This window comes from Panthera uncia, chromosome B4, assembly GCF_023721935.1.
Source record: "Panthera uncia isolate 11264 chromosome B4, Puncia_PCG_1.0, whole genome shotgun sequence".
Classification (NCBI taxonomy): domain Eukaryota; kingdom Metazoa; phylum Chordata; class Mammalia; order Carnivora; family Felidae; genus Panthera; species Panthera uncia.
Genome location: NC_064809.1, coordinates 497,715 through 516,583, shown reverse-complemented (window position 1 = coordinate 516,583; position 18,869 = coordinate 497,715). Strand labels below are relative to the sequence as shown.

At 51.5% G+C, this 18,869-nt stretch overlaps 1 long non-coding RNA gene across 1 annotated transcript in view; it reads left to right on the top strand.

The window, feature by feature from the left end:
* The window catches only part of LOC125919952 (uncharacterized), a 170,084-nt gene that overhangs the window by 148,293 nt on the left and 2,922 nt on the right, over window positions 1–18,869 (top strand). The gene's annotated exons all lie outside the window — the stretch shown is intronic.

The following is an 18,869-nucleotide window of genomic DNA, read 5'->3' as shown; positions in this document are numbered from 1 at the left end:
GTGGAGGGTGGTCACGTGGAGGGTGGTCACGTGGAGGGTGGTCACGTGGAGGGTGGAGGTTGGCGTGGGGGGTGGAGGTTGGCGTGGGGGGTGGAGGTTGGCATGGAGGGTGGTACTGCAGAAGCTGGTCAGGTGGAGGGGTAGGTTTGGGTGGAGGGTGGTCATGTGGAGGGTGGAGGGTGGAGGTTGGCGTGGAGGGTGGTCACATGGAAGGTGGTCACGTGGAAGGTGTAGGTTTGGGTGGAGGGTGGTCCTGTGGAGGCTAGGCTGTAGGTTTGTGGGGGTGCGTCCCCACTGGGGCTGTGGGGGCCATGTCGGTCCGCGTGGGGGGTGGTCCCACAGAGGGTGTAGGTCCACGTCAGGGGCAATTTCTGCCCAGCCACTTGGTCTACACTAATCGCAGCAACCGCAGGAAACGATGTCGCCTCTGCCTGAAGATGTACTGTGCCTCCGGTGCAAGTTCCCGGGAGGAATGCGGGATACGCGTTAACGATATGGCATGAACCTACGCACCCATCTGTGTGCAGATATGTATGTACAACCTTCATACTCTGACCACGGCTTTAAGTCTAAGAATTTACCACCGTGGCAAGTGAGACCTAAGAGGCCACGCTTCCTGAGCACAGCCCAGTAATTTCTTAAGCGAGGCTGTGTGTTCTCAGGTTCGATGTGGAAGGCGTGATCCAGGTGGCCCGACCCCACGGGGGCTGCCGTGGTTTCTGTGACCAGACAGACCCATTTTGTCCTGAGTACTTAAAACAGAAATAATAGTAAGTGAACAGGAGTAAACGAATTAGAATCATGGTCCCCAGTCGGCATGGGGACTTGTGTTTGCACATCCCACTTCGCTGCAGGACCTAGCACGGGGACTGTTTGTCGCTTCAGGTCAAAGAGGTGACAGAAACGGCCGTGGGATGCACAGGAAGTCCTGTGTCACGGGTGCCACCAGGTGTTGCCCTCTTGTGAGGTGTGCTCTGTGAGGAATGCTACATGTTGCTGATTTCAGGGTTTGTTAACTTAAACGTGCCCTCGAGGAATTGAGGTCAAACGACCAGTGAGGCACTGGTATGCCGGTGCGCATCACGGGTCCCCTGTGTCCCCCTGTGTGACTCGGGGACAGCAGGTGAAGATCTGAAACCGCTCATTCCCCTGCTGCCCTCCTCTCCAGGCCTGGCTCTGAACCAAGAGGCTGGTTCTGGAAGCAAAAGGTGTTACTGTCTGGGCTGGGTCGTTGGTGGGGAGCCTGGCCCTCGGACACAGGTCTGTTGGGGCCCCTGGGCTTTCGTCTCGGGAGCGCCGGCGTGAGAGTGGGGACTGGCCTCTCCGGTGCTTGACAGTGGCTCTGATCCAGCGGCCTGTGACCCGCGTTCTCCGGGACTGAGGCGGCCGCACCCTGTCCCCGGAGGAGGGCGCGAGGTAGCCGCCAGAATCCCCATACCAGAAGCAGATTCTTACCTGTTTTGTGAGAAGGCCTGTAATTTAAGCTCACGGACCATCCACGGGGCACGTGGAAAATATAGGCCGGAATTCGGTCTCCTAAGCCAGCAGGGTTCAGTTTCCTTCTGTTAGGTTTCGATCCCAAACCCCCCACGGAGTTAGACACTGCCAGTCCGCAAACACTCCTGTCCTATTTCTCTCAGGTTTTGCAAACAATGGAAGTAAACTTTTTTTCTGTAATAGACCCCAGGTAGGGGGTCTGTCTCCACCCCCGACTCGCCTCTCTTGCTGCTCTGCCACGGGCCTCGGGCCCAGCCAGCAGGAAGGACAGGAAGGTGGGTGGGACGTGCCTGTCCCCGACGGGACGGTGTTAGTGCCTGCCAGTCTCAGTCCCTGTGGGTTCTCCCTGAGCACCGGGCTCAAGCAGTTGTGTGAGAGGCGGTGTCTTGTGTGGGACGTCAACATGACAGATCCACTCTGCCATCGTCCTGAGCACCCAAGACGTGAGTTTGGACTTCATGATGTTATTAAGCATCAGAAAGGACTTTTATTTTTATTTATTTTGTTTTAATTTTTGAAAACTTAAAAAATTTTATTTTTTAGAGTGAGGCGGGGAGAGGGTCAGAGGGAAAGAGAGATTCCTAAGCAGTGCTGAGGCCGACACAAGGCTCAATCCCATGCCCTGGGATCATGGCCTGAGCTGAAGTAAAGAGTTGGATGCTCAACCGACTGAGCCACCCAGGCATCCCTATTCATTCATTCATTCATTCATTCATTCTTAAAGTAAACTCAACCCCCAACATGGAGCTTGAACTCACAACCCCAAAATCGAGAACTGCAATCTCTGCTGAATAAACCAGCCAGCGCCCTTCCATAGGATTTTTGAAACATTCTTAGTACTTCAAGCCCTCAGTTTCTTGGACTTAATGCAAATGACATTTTGTAATTCCACAAGCTTCTGTCTCTGTATCTGTGTAGAAGGGAACGTTCGCTGAACACATCGGTCCCATACACAGTGTTTTAGAAGGCTGTCTGCTATGTGGTTTTGAGAAGAACAAGCTAGTTGGAAGGACTCAAGCATTTTGTTTTAGCCCCGGGGCCACAGGGTTTGGTTGTGTGTGGCTGTTTGCATATCTGTGGGCCCGGGTGCTGCTCTGAGAATCTGCTCAGAGGGGACAGGGTTGGCTTGTGGAATCTCACAGCTTGACTTGCAGAAGATAGCATCAGTGGGTGCTTACAAGAGTGACCTACTTCTTACATCTTGTTAATTAGGATTTGAACGTCAGAACTTCACTATGTGGGGGTTTTACTGCATTTGCCATTAGAATTTATGGAGAGAGAGGGTCATTTCTGATCCTTTCTTAGGTATCGTCACTACACCAAAATAGCCAAGAATTAGAAAAATCTCTAAGCTGTAAAGGCGGACTGAGGTCCACGTGACCAAGTTCACATGGCCAAACTCAGGAATCTTGAGTTCCAAAGATATCACTTCTGTTTTTTTTTTTTAATGTTTTTTTTTCAAATATATTTGTTTTTGAGAGAGATAGAATGTGAGCAGGGGAGGGGCAGAGAGAGAGAGAGGGAGACACAGAATCCGAAGCAGGCTCCAGGCTCTGAGCTGTCAGCACAGAGCCCGACGCGGGGCTCGAACTCACGAACGGCGAGATCATAACCTGAGCTGAAGTTGGATGCTCAACCCACTGAGCCACCCAGGCGCTCCTGTTTTTTTGTTTTTGTTTTTGTAAGTTTGTTTATTTATTTTGAGAGAGAGAGGCAGAGGGGGTAGAGAGGGAATCCCAAGCAGGTTCTGCACCATCAGCATAGAGCCCAATGTGGGGCTTGAACTCACAGAACCACGAGATCATGACCTGAGCCGAAACGAGGAGTCGGATGCTTAACCAACTGAGCCACCCAGGTGCCCCTAAAAAATGTCACTTCTAAATGGACAAAGACAGGGAGGTCTTTTAAGTGGGGAAAAACCACCCTGTTTTGGTTGCCTTGCACAAGATGATGATTTTGACTTGTTTGCCAGTAAGAAACACAGGGGCAGATCACCTTCTTGGAAACAAACTTTACAGATGAAGCTGGTTTTCTGCTGCAGCTCCTGGATGGGGGTGGGGGTAGTTATTTTGGGCTTCCTGCTCTGAGAGGCGGGTGGTGGGCACAGGGCTCTCCAGGGGAGGGCTGGGACGGATGGATCGGGGTCCAGGAGGCTGTTGCTGTGACCATCCGTGTCTGCGTCTGTCCAGTGGGGAAATGAGGCTCGAGATCTGAGAGCTTCCTGTTGTGGTTGTGCACTGACCTTTGGGTGAGAGTGTTTTGAAAGAATCTCTTCAAAGATTCTGCTCGAGGTAGCCTCAGGCTTCTTGTGGTTTAAGAAGTGTGTTTATTCATTTAGATCGAGAATTCCTACACTAGAGAAGAGTGACTAATAGGAGAGGCAGCTGCCTCTGTTCTAGATCACAGGTTCTGGGCTAATCTCTTGGAGTCTCAGGGAACCCTGTATTCACCCAATTGGTTGTGTATGTTATGGGATTACAGCTAGTTATGGCCTGCTGGTAGCTTCAGTCCCAGAATTTGGCACTTGTGGCTGGGCACGGCCAGGAGCCCATGCACGTGGATGACTCCTCGTGGTTATCAGGAGCTGTGGTGTGATTGGGCCCTTCCTCCCCAGCAGCCTGTCTTGTTGATGATGGGGCACAGCGCCAGGCTCTGCCATCAGACATTGCCTTCCGTGCGTGCAAAGCTTTACAGACCCGGTGGTCTGCACAGAGGACGCAGTACCTGGTTGCATCCTGGTTTTCCACAAGATGCATGTCAGACCAGGAATTCCTCACATACAACTGTCGGTTTCCTTTAGTCTGCACCTGCCGGGTGGAAACGGCCTGTCTTGTTGGTGGGCGTTCCCAGTCTCCACCTGCCGGGATTCACCACCAGAGTGAGCTTTCAGGGAGCTCAGGAAGCACCGGGCTATTACTCGGCCCCAGCACGCAGGAGGCCCTGTGCAGTTAGAGCAATCGCCGTTCGTTAATCGTGTGATTGGTTGTTACCATTTTAGCAATAGTATGGGTTTTTTTTAATGATTTTTATTTATTTTTGAGAGACAGAGAGAGAGAGGGAGAGTGAGAGAGAAACACAAGCATGGATGGGCAGAGAGGGGGACAAAGGGTCCCAAGAAGGCTGTGTGCTGACAGCCGCGAGCGTGATGTAGGACTCGAACTCATGAACTGTGAGATCATGATCTGAGCTGAAGATGGCCGTTCAGGGGCGCCTGGGTGGCTCAGTCGGTTGGGCGGCCGGCTTCGGCTCAGGTCACGATCTCGCGGTCCGTGAGTTCGAGCCCCGCGTCAGGCTCTGGGCTGATGGCTCGGAGCCTGGAGCCTGCTTCCGATTCTGTGTCTCCCTCTCTCTCTGCCCCTCCCCCGTTCATGCTCTGTCTCTCTCTGTCCCAAAAATAAATAAAAAACGTTGAAAAAAAATTAAAAAAAAAAAAGAGATGGCCGTTCAACTGATGGAGCTCCCCAGATGCCCCTGTAATAGTATGGATTTGAACTCAGAGCGATGCCCTGCCTCTCTCGACCCCTCAGCACACTGGTCAGCATCGTATAAACATCTGTCCCATGATGCTACCCTTTGGAAGAGCAATTATGAAATGGGTGATTCTTCTGTAAATAAAGCCAGAAGCTAACCCATCAGGATGTTTGTCCCCGGTCCAGAAAACTATTTTCAATCAACCACGTATCCAATAACCAAGGCACCCGATAAGCCCTTCTCACACTCCACTTCATATCTGAGATATGCATTCATTTCCAACACATTTTATCCATTGTGACATGTGATATCTAATCACAAGAAGCGGAGTTACACTATGGGATAAAATAGCATCCACGCTTAGCAAGGCGGGAAATTTCGCTGTCTCTTGGCCTGGCACGTAGGTCAGCCTCGGCCACGGGGGCGCTCTGAAGGTAGCGACCAAAGGGCACGGCACTGTTTGCAAAGCTTTGGCAGCCCTGCAGTGTGAGCCAGGTCCTGGAGGCCGACTAGTCAGGAGGGGGGGATGTCAGGATAACTGGGGGCCTAACCTGCCAGCGTGCAAATAAGAGTTTGTTAGCGGAGAAATGGAGCTCAGCCTTTCTTTGGTAGCAAGGAGAAATTAACAGTTAAGAATAATAGTGGCAGAAATCCTAACAGGTGTAACAAGAAGTCGTTAAGTGGGGGGCCTTAGGGTACACCACTGGTTAATGGAAGAAGTGAGAAAAATGCCCGTTATTACCTCTGACGCTCTTGCTGACCTGTACGCCTGTGGGCATCTTCTCTCTAATCTGGGTTTATGATCATTCCCTTGTCTCTTTCCTCCTTTCCTGGTCTCTGCCTTCTGGAGTATTCAGCTACTTTATTCCTGAGCAGGAGTAAAATAGACCATCTGTTGAGAAAGAGCTTTTATATCTTTCAAGGACAAAAACCAAAAATGACACAAATGGGCAGCCGTGTAAGCAGAAAGGAGGGCGATTTCTTTTGAGAGGGAATAGACTTTGGACGCACGAGGGTACCAGCAGGACCTCCTCTTTGTCGCTCGTTAATTGCTACCTCCCTCTCCTCCTACCGAGACGACTTGCTCTGGCTGGGCTGTGTGGCTTGGAACTGAAAAGAGCAAGAAAAGTTTCGGTTAAGCGGCACTGAGTGGATTTGCCTGCGGCAGGGGTGCTCTCAGGCCACAGGGGTCCCACTTAGAGGAGGCGCCACGAGCCCACAGGCATGGCGTGCTCCCCAGTCTGCCGCTGGGAGGTAGGGGTGCAGGTGCACACGCCAGAAGTGTGAGGCTCCCCGGCCCGGGAAACTGTCCGCAGGTGACAGGGACATCTGTGGCCTCCTGGAGGGCTTCGAATCCCCTCCGACAGATTCTCAGTGATTCTCACAAAGGTACTCACACCTCAGAAGCTGCTGACGGTGTTTTCATTAGGACTCCTGGCCATTCCGGAGCGTGGGCAGATGTGCCGGGAGAGGAGCACGGCCAGGCTGCCTCCGTGCCCACGTGGGCACGGCCTGGGCGTGAGGGGTCCCAGGAGGCGTCGTTTGCAGCTGAGAGTGTTGCTGCTCCTTCCCGCCCTGCCCCGCCGTGCAGAAGTATCAGGGCAGTGCTTCCTGGCGTGTGTGCTTGTGACGGGAGGACCGTACGGGGCTGAGGTTGGCTGTCGGCTGCTGAGTGGAACAGCGAGTGACACGGAGAGCCGTCCTGCAAGGAAGGTGGTGCCTTGCTGTGACATGTTGCTAATATCTGGTCTCCACCTGTGTTCGCCTGTCAACTCACAGACTGTGTGCAACGAACATGCAACGTGTATCTCCAGCAGAAAGCCATCTATTAGCAAACTGTAACAGTAATTCTAGTGGATTATGATATGAATAGAGTTAATGTGGACAGTGGGTCTTCTCCTCTGGTCTTAAATTGAATTATTTATATAAAATTGCCATCATGATTGTTTTTAAGTGTGTGCTTTACTGGTATTAAATTCATTCACGCTGGGGGTACCCGGGTGGCTCAGTTAGGTGCCCAGCTCTTGATTTTGGCTCAGGTCATGACCTCACGGTTTGTGAGTTCGAGCCCCACATCCGGCTCTGTGCTGACAGTGTGGAGCCTGCTTAGGATTCTCTCTCTCTCTCTCTCTCTCTCTCTCTCTCTCTCTGCCCCTCCCCTGATCACGCACACGTGCTCACACTGTCTCTCAAATATTTACAAATAAATACATTCACGTTGTTGTGCAGCCGTCCCCGCCATCCATCTATCCCTGAAATTCATTAAACACTGGGTACCTCAGGGAAGTGTAGTAATGTAGCTCATGTCCTCTTAGGTCTGGCTTACTTCATTTACTGTAATGTCCTCAAGATTCATCTGTGCTGTAGCACATTGTGGGATCTCCTTGCTGTGTGATACTCCACTGTACGGATGAACTACACCTTTTACCAGTTTCTGTCCATCACTGGGCACTAGGGTGGCCCCCGCTTCCACCTCTTGGCTGTTGTGAATGAAGCTACGAACACGGTGCAGAAATCTCTTCAGGACCCCGCTTTCGGTTTTCCTGGGTACAGACCCAGACGTGGAGGTGCTGGATCACCTACAGTGGATTTTGACATGGATGAGTCCGTGGTGTGCCCGACCGTTGCTGCGATGTGTGCTTGTGCTTCGCACAAGAAGCGAAGGGACAAGCAGCCCGAGTATTGGGGTAAAGGCAGGTGCTGTAACGGAAACGCAGTAACACAATAGCTTAAAGAACAAAGAAGGTTGTCTCTCACGTGAGGCCGATGATCCAGGTTCCTTCCACATCCCTGCTCTGCGGGCCTAAGACTGGCATCCTTCTTGGGACGGACAGCGGCTGGGCGCCCCCTGCAGGAGCTCACGCGCACGCGCTTGAGCAGCACAGGGCCTGACGTGCCGCGTGAGCCCTGGAGGAGCAGCCACCGCCGCTGGTGTCGTGAGCGGGATAGAGAAAACAGCTCGATTCTGCTGTGAAATTCCGCCTTTTCCCTTTCAGGTAGACAGAATTTCCTCAACGGCTTTGCACTGTAAGGTTGAGAGAGCCTCGTTCCCAGGCTGGTCACTTGCTGATCTCACGACAGGGTTTCGTGTCCCTCAGGCAACGTTTATGCTGATTTTGGAAGCACCACGAACTGGCGTGGACTTCTCAGCCTGCTGTAGCCATCGCACGTGGTGTTCTGTCCACGTAGCTGTTAGCTGTTCTCTAGGAGGCGGGTCACAGAACTCTCTTCTGGGGAGTCTGCTTCCAGCAGACCCTTGCTGAGAGCGGAAAGAAGAGTGAACCCAAATCTTCCCATCGTTTTATAAATTTACTGCCCCCAAAGTCACCCCGGAAGTACCAAGATCATTAATTTTTAAACAAGCTGTGGCAAGAATGGAGGAGGGAGATTCCAGCCATCAGCACCGCCTGCCGACGAGCCAGCTGGGAACCCAGGTCAGGAAGGCGACGAAGGCAGGTCTGCTCTTCGGATGCTGTGGAGAAAAAGTAGATGCCACAGGCGTCCCCTTGCCAGGACACCAAGGTCGTTTGGGACTGAATTATGAATTGGGCAAAGGTCACGAATGTGTCCGAATTGAGACCAAGTGAGTATCGCTGAAGGCTAACCGGGTCCACAGGGCTGGGGCGACAGGTGGGGGAGACCCAGGGAAGCCCAGCAGGGGGACACGACCTTGTGTTCCCAGAGGCAGAGCACCTGCTCTGTGGCTGCTGTGGTGGACCTGCTTTCGCTGTCCTTAATCCCTTCAGAGGCTCACTCCTCCCTCTGCCTGCTGAGGTAGTATGTATCCTGAGTGCATGGTCCGAAGAGATTCAGGTTAAATTACTGTTCCCGGTCACTGTTGGAGCAGGTCCGATGGCGTCTCCCACGGTGAGGACACCTCTCTCCCTCCTCAGGACGTAACTGGGTGATGTGGGGACAGGTGTGGAGCGTTCCCCACCTCAGAGCCAGGGCCTCACCTGGAGGAAATGGTGCTCCAGCGCGATGGAGGCACGAACAGGCATAAAACGTCCAGGAGTCACTATCAGTTTGCTGTTAGAGTGTAGACTGATACTTCGATGTAACACATGAGTGAAATGCCCTTGGAAGTTATCTGCGTACAAATAGTTACAGTCATGAGTGTGGATGCATTCTTGAAAGAGCTCAGAAGGTACTTTTATTGTGAAATTCGTTACATGAGGCAGTCTCTGGGGGAGAATTTTTATCTCTAAAAACATTGTCAAAGTACTTATGTTACAATTTGAATGAAGAAGCTCTGACTAGGTTTCTGGGCCGTGTGGGTCTGTGCCCATGATGGCGATCGGACCACAGGCGGGCAGGTACAGCTGTAGGAGACGGGATGAAAACACGTAAACACCTGGATTCTGTAATTTAGCACGAACACAGTTAGGGGGTGCCTCCGTCCCTTCCACCAGTCGGAACTTTCCAAAGCAGTCCACTCGGCGTTGATGGGGCTGCTAGGTAGGGCTTCACCTCTTCTTGTGAGGGTGTGCATGTGTGTCCTGCATTTTGTCTGCATTTGACCGCAAGCCCCAGTTAGCGCTCTTTCAGGTCCACCCCCTTACACACTTGAATAAGTTCTGCTGGTGACCAGTGTGGGTCGTGAAGGAGTCCAGCACCAGCTCTTGTGGAGAAGGGAGTGTGGGGAAGGGCACTGTCCTCCCCTGCTGCCCACTGCGGCTGCCCGGAAGTGCAGACCCTGGGCTCTGTCCTCCTGGATGAGAATCTGGGTTCATCCAGCCCCAGTTGGAGAACCACTGACTACACAAGTCCTGTCTGCCCTTGGGTATGGATTCTTCCACCAGATACTGACATTGGGATTAAATATGTGAACGGTGTGGCTTATGACAGGTGCTCAGTGTTGGCTCTGTTTTCCTGGCTTTTCTTTTTCCACTTGCCAGGCTTTTTATTGGGTGCTCTCCTGATATTCTTGACCTCTCAGGTGGGCAATCCAGAGGTCTGTCTCCTCGTATGGAAGGGGAAACCCCAGAGGGAGCTTTCTGCCCAATCCCCCTATTGGAGTCGAAAATGTTTCCTCAAGCGTCCGCCCCCTGCGTGAGAAGCACCGTGTTCATCTTCCTGTTCTGTTGAGTACTTTCTCCACTGTTTTTTGTCAGGATGCACTTATATCTGTTCTGTTACAGGTTAATCTGCCTTTGTGGTCCCTGGGGGCTTTTGTCTCCACTTACAAAATCTTCATCAAAAGTGGCATTCTGTTGCTTCTGACGCAAAGGCTCTTTGTGATGTGGAGACTGCCTAGCCCAGCCAAAGTCTAAGTTTGGTTGGAGGATATAAGAGCTTTAGAAATCCTGAAACTATGAAATGAAAATGACCATTTAATTAAATTTCAAATTTGATATGAAACGATCTGTCACTGAGCTATTACACTGGTTAGGAATGCTTTCCTGATATTTGTTCCACCCAAGTCCCAGATACGTGGGATATTTTAAATGACATGGTATAAAGTCCCAGATATGCGGGATGTTTTAAATGACGTGTGTAAAATGATCTTATTCAGCATATTCTGTGTTCATTCTTGACTTTCTGCCCTTGGGGATGTGATTCTGTATGTTCACCATCTGGCTTTGAACCTGTCTGCGGGCACACCACCTTGTTCACGAGTCAAAGGAAGAGACAATGTTATGTTTTAAAACCTTGATGGTCCTTCAAGCAGATTTCCTAATCATATTGTTTCCATTAAAAAAATAAATCAATTCAGTAATGCCTGAACCTATTAACTATTAATTTTAGCTATCAAGTTAGCCAGTTCTGGAGTTTCTAAGTAAAAGTGATTATTTAAAATGGAAGTTCAAAAGGGGAAAGAGGATAATGTCCTTAGTGGTTTGGGTTTTTTTTTTTTTTTAATATTTATTTTTGAGAGAGCAGGGGAGGGGCAGAGAGAGAAGGAAAGAGAGCGCATGTGTGAGCAGGGGCGGGGCAGAGAGAGAGAGAATCCCGAGCAGGCTCTGCACTGTCAGCACAGAGCCCGACGTGGGGCTTGAACTCACAAACGGTAAGATCCTGACCTGAGCGGAAACCAAGAGTTGGACGGTCAACCGACTGAGCCACCCTGAACACTAGGACCCCAACACGTCCTTAGTTTTAAAAAACAAAATGCTGACACTTGAGAGAACTCTGTTTTGTTGCTAGACCTTCACATTTTAATCTCTACGTGCAACTGGAGAGTAGTCACCTCCCTCAGAGATCTTTCATCGGTGAGGTGGTGTGGCTGCCAGATCTGAAGATGTTTCTGTCCGTGGCTTATTTTCTATCACATGTGCTTTATGGTCAGGTATACGTCTAAGTTACTGTGATTTCCTCTGTGGCCCGAAGGGCCGTAGAGATTGTCCTGTGGTCTGCGCTTCGCGACTCCTCCCAGATCTGAGCAGGTACATCTTGTGTGGACTCTCCCACATTCTCCATCTTACGTGGCACGTTTCAGCTTTGAGGGTTGCTCAGAATAGCACAGGATCGTCTCGGGTGTCTCTGGTCTGCCTGGACTAGCGTCCCTTGGGTGGACCTGCCTTCCCTTAGCATGGACACTCAGTTCTGCGCCAGGGGGTCACTGCAGGGCGGTGTCTAGAATACCCCAGAGTCACAGCTTGTAGGAGTCGGGGGATGGGGGGTGGGCAAGACTAGCCCCACGCTGCGCCTTAGCTGCCCAACTCTTACCACGTGGTCAGGGTCCTTCCCTGGGGACCTCATGGTCCTACCCCCCAGGTCCTCAGAGGAGTTCTAAGGTCCAGGCTAACACCTCCTAGTGTATGAGCTCCTTACATGAGGGAAAACACACCCTGCAGCCATGCAAATAATTCGGAGCTGTATGGGTTTCTCATTCAGGGCATTGCACTTTTGTTTCTCAATTTAAAACCTGCGACAGTGACGGGCCTTTGCCCCCGGTTGGTGGAGCTTCTGAGGCTCTCCTGTGCATCCTGTCCTGGTACGGAATGGGAGCTCTAGCGGGGACCCAGGCTGGCCTTTCTCCTGGCTCCGCCAAGTGTGTGTGTGACCTGAGGGCAGCTGGGAAGCCTCCCTGTCCCAGTGTGACTGTGTCACCAGCCTTCACAGCCTCCTTCCTGCCTGATCAGCCCCTTGCAGATGCCAAGCCCTGTCTGACTTAAGTTACCTTCCTTAGAAAGTTGTAAGGGGCTAGGGACACAGTGGAAAATCCAGGCCCCTGACACCAGCACATGCTGGTGAGGACACGTCTCTCGTGCACGGCAGGCGGGCACGCGGATGGGGGCAGCCGCTCGGGAGGACCGTCTCGTGGGTTCCTACAGAACTAAATGTACCCTCACTACAGGATACAGCAGTTTTGGTGTTTACCCAAGGGAGCTGAGAACTTACATCTACACGATGGTTGTCGCCAGCAGCTTTATTCAGAATTGCCAAAACTTGGAAGCAGCCACCATGTTCTTCAAGGTCAATGGACACATAAACTGTGTTACTCCAGACAGTGGGATCTCATTCAGTGTTAAAAAGAAATGCGCTTCAGGCTATAAAAAGGCAAAGTGTACGTGCATGTTACTGAGTGAGGACATCAGTCTAAAGAGGCTCCATCCTGTATGATCCCAACTCTAGACATTCCGGGAAAGACAAACCTATGGAGATGATAAAAAAGATGATAAAAAAAGATAAAAGATGATGAAAGATGCCAGGGTGGGAGGTGGGTCGGGGGTGTGTGTCATTATGCATGCGTCCAAACCCACAGAATGTACAGCGGCCAGAGTGAACCATATGCGAACTATGGACCTTGGGCGACGATGACGTGTCCATGTTGGTTCACGGATTGTGACACATGCACCGTCTGGTGAGGACGCTGATGGTGGGGGAGGCTGTGCGTGGTGCGGGGAAGGGCCGCACGGGAGGGTCTAGACCTTCCACTCTTCTGTGAATCGCCAGCTGTTTTAAAAATAAGGTCTGTAATGGAGGGGGGCTGAATACTAGTGAAAAGCTGTGTGAGGGAGAGGAGGCCTGTGCTGTTTTGTCCAGGACTTCCATGTTAATCTATTCATGCCCAAGTGACTTATCACTTAACCCTTTATCGCTTGCTCATTCACTGAGAAGTAAATCACAGCATCGGCAAGGTCTCTAGAGCTGGCAGGACGCAGAGATCATCTTCCAGGCGACGTGACTGCCAGGGTCACGCCGCTGGAGTGTGGCCAGGAACGGGCCTGGGTGGCAGGGATGATGTTAGACCTGGAACAGGGTTAAGTTTTCTTACCGTTTTTTTTTTTTTTTTTTTTAAGTTTAACGAGCTGATCTGTTCTTGGGCACCAGGGGCCACATAGCGTCTTCTTCTTTGACGCAGGGACTCAAAGAGCAAAGGCAGTTATGGGCAGTGGTCCCCTGAAACCAGAATCACAGTAAAGGCTCCTCCTGTCAGCGTGGCTTTGCCCGGATAGTGGGGGCTGGGACTCTGCAGTGCCTGGAATCAGTTACTCGCTTTCAGGAACTGATGCTTTGTTCCCTTTCATCCTATGTGGATACTTATTTACCTGTGGTTATGAAAATTAGGGAATTTGGGCTCAAAGATTTGTGAGAATGCTAAGTGGAAACACTTATATATTAGCGTGCACACTGAGGGAAACAAAGCCACAGGATCTGTATTGAACCCTGTCCCTGGTTTTGTAATCGTCCTGTGCAGTATTTTCAGTTAACGGTTGTCGGGGGCTTAACTTTTGAGTGATGTCTCAACTCCCCGAGTTAAAACTTCTCGTTTAAAACGATATCACGTGACTATTACACATGGTCAATAGCGTATGCCCTGTAAATGTTGATTAAAGGACATATGTATTTCACAAGTATACTTTAATATGCAGAGGTAGGCAGCAAACCACAGAAGCAGAATCAGTGCCTATCATGTTACCCTTTCAGATCATTTGTGTTAACTGAAACTGCAGATTTTTAAAAAGCTAAAGGTTCTGTGATTTTCCAATTTTCGACTTGTCTGCCCTAAAGCCCAACTTCAGTGGCTAAGGGTCAGTGGCCACAGAACAGAAAGGTCGTGGGGTGCTGGGGTGTTGCCTGGTCTGGCTTGAGCACAGAGAGGGGCACGGGCCGCCTGGGGCCTGGTGGTGGAGCAGACAGGATAGCACATGGGCTGAAACTCCTGTGAAGCTATGGCGTTCACGTGGTTTCTGCAGAGAAGTGGTCTCTTCCCATGCACGACACACGCTGTTTAACTTGGGATGCGCAGTTTGTGGGAGTCCTTAGAAAGCCTGTGGATGTGGAAACGTTATTTTTGTAAATACATTTAAAATTGTTTCTGATTTTTCTTCCCCTGTTACATCCCTAATAATTTTCTGTATGTGGGTGTAGGTCTTATACCTGATACACATTGCAGTTGTTGGAAGCTACGTAGTATTGTTTAAAGATCATTTGACGCTTCAGTTTTACTTTTTGATAATTTTGTCAAGACATCTCTGTTTTAAATTTCACCGTGGGCTTCCTGGTGTGATCACCCTAAATACTGTGCCGCTTGTCGTTAAGCTGTGTTCATTGAAGGTCCTATGTAAAAACTACCCGGTATCTTAGCTTACTGAGTTTAGCTCAAAAATCTGTGCGTCTAGGGAAATTCCGTGCAGCCTTCTGAACTCTGTTGCGTGCCCTTTCCACGTCAGTACTGTTGAGATTTTTTCAAGGTGTAAGTACAGTTGGTGGGTGTGGTGGTGACGCCAGAGCTTGCTCGTGACTGTTTTCGGGAGAGATGTCGTCGTTGTCTGAGTTGAGCTTCACGCTTTCTGTTGCCCTCCAGGACTCCTGCAAGGCTCTCTTTGGGGAAAGCCGCCCTTCAAGGCACCTTGTCACCCTCTGTGTTGGGGGTTCAAGGTCTCTTTTCTTGGTGACGGAGCCCACCCCTCCTCTGACACCGCGCGGAGCAGCTGCAGGGAGGGGTCTGGAGTCTTTCTGTACCCCAGGCCGTGTGTGTTAACGGCAAGGGGCCGTGTCCCTCCCTGATGTGTCCACGCGCTGTCAGGCACTTGGGAGGGCTCGAATTCTGTTGGGTAACGGGCCTGATGCGCACTGGCTTTGGCCGTGAAGGGGATTTATCAGGCCCACACCTCTGCTGAGATGTGAGGTGTGGGCAGTGCCGCGTATTGGCTGGGCGTCTAACTGCGGGAGTGGTTTGCACAGGTGTTTCAGTGCCGTAGCCACTGCCTGTGGCCGGCTCGGTGGCGTCAGCGATTGAACGACTGGGCCTGATAGCCAGGACTTTGTCTCGCGGCTCTATGCCCCATCTGTGGTGCCTCCCTGTGGCTGCGGACCACTGATGTAGTTCTGGAAGGCCCCTGGATGTGCCCTGAGGACCTGGGGACAGGCTGGGGATGCCGAGTGCCTGCCAGAGGGTCAGTCCTTACCCTGTGGCCATGAGAATGGCCGGTGCCTGGGCCCATGACCATGGCAGGGGCCGGATCGGGAGCGCCTGGGCTGGAGGGTGGGTAGATAATGAAGAAAAGTCTGCACGCTGTAAGCGAAGTGGACAAAGAGGTGGGGACTGAATATGACTTGGAAGGTCCACGTGACCCCACACGCAGAGCCTAGGCTCTGGGTCGGTGGGGGCGTTTGCATAAAGTGATGGCTGTTGAGGCTGTAGTCTTTCGACGAACAGGGAGTCTCCTTTCTTTTAACAGTAATAGCTGCTTACTTAAAGGCTGAGGGCAGTGAAGAGCTGCCTGCTGGAATCAGAAATTTTGTTGGCGTGGGGGTGGGGGAGAGCAGTAAGGAGTTCTGATCAGACCAGGTCTACAGCCTCTCCTGGGACAGGGGCAGCTGTCCCCGGTGAAGTCCATCCTGTGCAGAGGTTCCTAACGTACGTGTGGTTTTCTGTCAAACTGGGTCCTTAAAGGGTGGAGCCTGTGCCTGGACATAAGCAGGAAGTGCCCCTGCAGGTCCTGGCAAGCCCAGGAGTCAGAGCGCTGGGCTTCAGGGTCCCCCGGAGAGTCCTGTCTGGATAAACACCACAGGTGACAGACCTGACTTACTCTGAGATTTCGTCCGGTGGGGAGCAGAGCTTGGAGCTGCGGGGTGACTGGGGATTGCTGTTTGCTGTTCTGTGAGGGTTCGGAGCTGTCCTGGGGCTGCAGCCTGAAACAGGGTCATACTTGGTCACAAGGGTGGCTCTGATGGGAGCTGGGCTGTCTCCTGAGTTAGAGGGGAGGGCAGAGGTTAGTGGCTTCTTCTGTGTGTGAAATCTCCTCAGCACCGCTAAGGAGACCTGTTTCTGGAGGTGTCCGGGTCCCTGCGTGGTGTTTGCAGTGAGCATTTCATCTGGTGGTGTAGGGAGAGCATGACGTCATGATGTTACGTTTCTTTGCCGTGAAACTGCACTGAGGATGCTTCTAGACTTGCTTCAGATGGCATCTGAGTGTTGCAGGGTTTGCTTTCTTGCTGTTGAACGCATCAGTCGGGGTGGCTGTTGATTGTTAGTAGAGTGACCTTTTATGTTGGCACAAATAGGATGCCTTGAGATAAATTCAGTGTAACGTAGGAGTATTAGTGAGCTGTCAGAGAAAGGAAAGGGCATCTCTGCCAGGGGAAAATCTGTTTGAAATATTGATTTTGTTCTCACTCTGATGGAAAATGATGAATGGCCTTCAGTATAATCTTTTAAAAATTTATCTAGAAGCCGTCCCCATTTTGTTTGGTCTCATGATTTGTTTCTCCTCGTGGTCTAGGTATAATGAGAAATTGTGTTTAGTAATCATCACCAAGAAAGCTTGTGTGGAGCACCTGTTATTTTTGGCCGCTGAGATATAAACAGGGCCTCGTGAACTCTCAGACTGGGGCAGGGTGGGGTGCGTGGAGGTGGGGTATGTGGAGGAAGGGTGTGGGGGAGGCGCACAGGGGGTGCGTGGAGGAGGGGACTTGGGGCCATGGCAGCAAAGGAGCTTCATGGAAGGGTCCTAAGGCCCCCCTGCAGTCTCCTTTGTTCTTTCATTTCGCATCGCTGAAATGGTGATGCATCTTCTAAGTGGCATCATAGCGTAATTAGCACGTCTCCATCTTGGTGGCAGGTAGGTTAGTGGTGCCTTTGCCTTGAGTGGTGGGATTACACTCCATGAAGATGGTGGACTGCAGACGGGGAGGGAGGGTGGTTGAGGAAGAGGCATGTGCTTGGCAAGGTGGGGGCTTGTGTGCGGAATGGGGGCAGCAGAGTCCAGTGTCAGGCTGCTCTCGTGGAATCCGTCAACCACAGACTGCACTGTCCGCCCAAGGCAGAGGACAAGCCCCAGCTGTCTCTGGGAGGTGTTGCAGACAACTCTTTGTTGATTTGCTGACTGCCTTGGGCCTGGGAAATGGGGTCCACACTGAGCCTTGCTTGGGGTACACACTCTGCAGGGTGGGATTGGGTGTCAGTGGGTTTGCGCTGTGGGTTGTGGGGCTCAGTGCAGTCACCGGAGATCCAGGCCTTGGCAGGGACAGACTCAGCGCATCACCCTGTGGTGCCCTCGGGAGTCCCTGCACCAGTCTGTGGACGTCTGTGTCTTCTTCTCAGCTCCCAAAACACAAGACTTATGATGTGGCCCCATATCCCCCACAGGGTGTGAAGACATCCTTTGCCTGCTGATTGGATGCTTGCTGCTTGGGGTTGTTTCTGGGACAAGGCGTGCGCCCAGGGGACAGTGGGTGTACTTGCTATCGGCAGAAAGTGATTGAGGTAGCCCATGTTCCCTGTTGTGTCTTAGTTTCCAAGAAAACCCTGGGGCCCTGTCGGGCTTGCACGTGTGGGGTGCAGCCAGTGCTCCTGCTGCTTGTGTTTGTGTTGAGATCCTGAGTTCACACAATCCCTGTTAATCTGAAATCTGAATTTGCTTCCTGGTTTTTAGAGTAAGTCCATTGATATAAACACGTGTTGCCGATGAAGCAGAAAGCAGGGAGTTTGCTGATGGATGTATTGGAAAATAACACCCCGGGCAGGGTGGTGGGACCCACACCCAGTTCTCGGTGGGGAATGCTTGGCCCCTCTCCCATGTCTGCGTGCCCGACCACAGATGTGGGTGAGGCTGGCAGCCTCCTGCGACCGGATGCTGTCTCTTCGAGGGTGATACACGTGACGCCTGAGCCAGGAGGGCTAGTTCGCTTGAGGGGGTGAACAGCCGATTTCAAGTAAGGACAAGGGACAGCTACAGGGTGACTTCTGCTGGCACTTCCACACAGTCTGATGTTTAAAATTCACCTATGTGCTGGGTTGTTGCTAAAACAGAATAAATCGCGTGTTCTCACTGATTTCCAACGCAAGTGGGTCTCTAGGTGCATTACTGGACCTGGAAGGCTTTGGCCCCATTGCGCTAGTGGACAAGTCCTGGCCTGCTGGGGAAGACAGGGAAAGCCACCCCACCTCCCCCTGCTCCACCATCTGCTGACCTGTGACAGGCAGGCTCCAGACAGCAGTGTCCAGTTCACCTTAGAAACAGCAGCTTCTCCACCCAGAGGATTCTCCCCTGCCCCCAAATCAAAGGAATCTAGTTTTGAGCATAAACATGGTCTTAAAGCCACAGCTCGTGTAACTGAATGCTACCTATGAGCCCGATGGTTTTCTTTTAGTCCAGTGTTAGCGCTGATGTTTCTCATGCTGCTGTGGAGCGCTGACTATCGTGTGTGCAGAGCGGGGCGAACCTTTATCTGTGGTGCTGACATCGGATGTGAAGCTGGCCTTGCGACCCCTGGGAGAGTGCTTACCGCTTATTTTTAGATGTCCCAACCTCTTTTAAAACTGCCTTTACTTACTAAAAATCAGCCTCCCTATGAAAATCAGTCTTGGGGTGGAGAGGCTTATCCTTTAGCTGAGTAAATAATAACCGCGTATGTTAAAAATAACAGCCCAGAATTACCCTGGTGCCAGCTTGCTGGCTTGCATTTTATATCCATTTATGGTTATTCTTCGAGTATCAACATTTTGA